Here is a 2,895-nt window from a genome sequence, read left to right on the forward strand (position 1 = left end):
GCCAACAGCAACAAGAGCAACAACAAAATGGTAAGGCTCGCTTGAGACAGCCCTCAGATGTTGATGAATACTTGGAACAAATGGGTGCACCATGCTCTGGCCAGCATCGATGTGTGGGAAAGGAAGAAGAAGAAACACGAGAGATCAGAGAGAGCTCTTCAGCCAGAGGAGCAGGGAATAAGACAGGCACAGCCAGGGCTGCAGTGGGGATCACATCCACTGCTGATGCCAGCAGATATCTGTGAGCCACCAACAAACTATGAGCCCAGAGTGAAATGCACCGTCACCTGCTCTGCAGAACCTGATTCCAGAGGCAATGTTCTCAGCTGCAGGTTGAGGATATGGGCACACACTCAGAAATGCTGAAAATTAGCTGATGAAGACAGCCAACAGATTAGGAAACAAGCCACAGCAGCACTTTGAACTTTAAGCTTTTCCTCCTACATACCAATTAGTCACTTGCTCCAACACTGTCAGGATTCTCCCTCACCGGCCCTAAACCTCATCCTTTCTTCCAGTATTTTCTTTGTTGTTGTTGTTGCTGTTGTTATTTTTTTTTCTTTTTCTTTTTAAAGGAAAAAAAAAAAAAAACATTGAATTTACATGCTGACTGCGGACCATCAGTCTCAATTCTTGGCTGCTGCATCTCATTCTGTGAGCTTCTGCTCATCTTGCCTAGCTAAAAAAATAAACTCCTCGGGAGAGGAACTGTTCGATGCCCTGGGTTGTAGTGAGATGGAACAGTTTCTCAATGGGGCACAGAACTACCAATAACAAAAATATTCTTTTTATTATTTACACTTGGCAGTTTTCAGCAGTCATCACCTTGTGTATAAGTTGCATGGTTACGGGTAGAAAAAATAGCTTAGAGCTACTTACATGAGTGATGATATATTGTCAAGTAAAAAATTATAATCAGTGATAATATATGAATTGAATGCTAAACTTCCATGGTTTGGTGCTCAGGCACTGATTTATGCTTTACAAATATAGCTTATAGCTATGATCTCCATGCTACCATCACACCAAACCAATATTTCATCTCAGTCTGTGCATCCCTTGAGAATTTTAAGTGCAATCTTAGCCTGCAATCAGTCAGAAAAGGAGGAAGCACTGCTTTTAGGTCATGGTTTGTTCTCCTTCCTTAACTTCAATTTCTGTTTTGAGGTAAGATCGGCTAAAAGTGAGTTGTGCAAATGTTGTTTCTTCACACCTTGTGACCTCTCTGACAAAATGATTTTTAAATTCATTTTCCAGAAGAAGGGCATAGTACACTTTCAACAAAAGCAAACTTCAAAAGGTACAATAGGGAACATTATATTCTGTCTTTGCCTATGTTGATGTGTGTTGCCATTGATTTTGAGCTTTCAATTGATATCAGCCAAAATAGAATGTTTTGTCTGAATCTGCTGCACTTCAAAAGTCATAAATGAAAGGAAAATGGATCCATGCCTTGATACATTTAATTTTGCAAACTGAAACCAGGCTTCCATAGCTTCCTCTCATTGAATTTGGAAGCCTTATAAAGTTCCATCACATTTCTTAGGTTTGTACAGGCTTCGGGGAGGATTGTGTCATTGTTTGCTCCTGGTTTTGGTTCTCACTTGGTGACATTGCCTAAGGTTTGAACTTCCCTCCTGGTTCTGAAAGACCAAGCCCTGGAGTACTGTGATAAAACACATTACTGTAGGATTGTAGCAACAAGGCCCCAGAGTAACTGTACTCAGTCCAGGGTGGCCTGTTGTAACCCTGGGTCCCCAGAGACCTCAAAATCTGAAGGAGATGGATTTAACAAATGTGGGAATAGAAATGTTGTTTTTGCAGAGTTACATTGTTTAGAAGGAGGGAATGTGGTACTGAGATATGCTTACAGTGATAAGAAAGTTTAGCAGGGGACCTAGTAAAATGCAGACAACCAGACTCCTTAGGACAATTAGGTGAAAATCACGGTGTCAAGTCAAGTCAGATAAGTGAAGAAACATTACCACTTCAAGCAGTAAAAATGTCAAAAGAAAATTGAAATTTAACAGGCCGGCAACTGAAGGCCATGCATTGTTTGTGAAGCATCAGATAGATTGTGAACCTGGATTACCCACTCAGTGGGGAAACAGGGGAGGGTCCTGCCATCAAAAGGTATATAAACTGTGTTTTGGAACTAGTAGATGCGCTCTCTCCTGCTTGTGGGGCGCCCGCCATTGCAATCGCGAATAAATTACTACTTCACTGAGATCCTCGCCTGAGCCTAAGTTATTGGCTACAGAGTGTTTCTCACAATTTGGGGGCTCGTCCGGGATCCAGTCACCTACTGGGGAGCCCCACCGCCGCAGCAGCAGGAAGGCATGCCCCGCTGATTTCAGCGGTCCTGTGCATCGACAGTGGCGGTTCTGCGGAAAGCTGACAGAGGGCCCGAGACTGGTTAAAGAGGCAGGATCCGTGAAGTAGTGGGGAAAGGAAGAAGGTAGGCACTCCGGGTTTTTAAGAATCGATCCGGTAACTCTGTGCACAGACCAAGGTAAGAAATATTAAGTATTGCCTTGGGGGTCGGGTATCTGGTGTATGGTAAGCCCTTGCACGGGGAAGTGCTGGCACTACACCAGGGGAATCTGGTGTACGGTAATCCTTGCACGGGGAAGTGCTTGGAAGTACACCAGGGAATCTGGTAAACTCAGGTGTGCGGTAACGCTGGCACGGGGAAGTGCTTGGCGGTACACCCCCATTTTTCAGTACATTGGTGTGTGGTACACTGCAGAAGGGAAATTTCTGTAGCACATACTGGCGAGGGTTAGGAAAAATGGGAAAATATGAGTTCCAGGGGACAGGGAGGTATCCCTGGGGGAGTGCCTACTAATAGTTCTTCCTGAAGAATTATAAGAAATTGGAAACATAATCCCAAAA

This window comes from Anas platyrhynchos, chromosome 1 (assembly GCF_047663525.1).
Source record: "Anas platyrhynchos isolate ZD024472 breed Pekin duck chromosome 1, IASCAAS_PekinDuck_T2T, whole genome shotgun sequence".
Taxonomy (NCBI): Eukaryota; Metazoa; Chordata; class Aves; order Anseriformes; family Anatidae; genus Anas; species Anas platyrhynchos.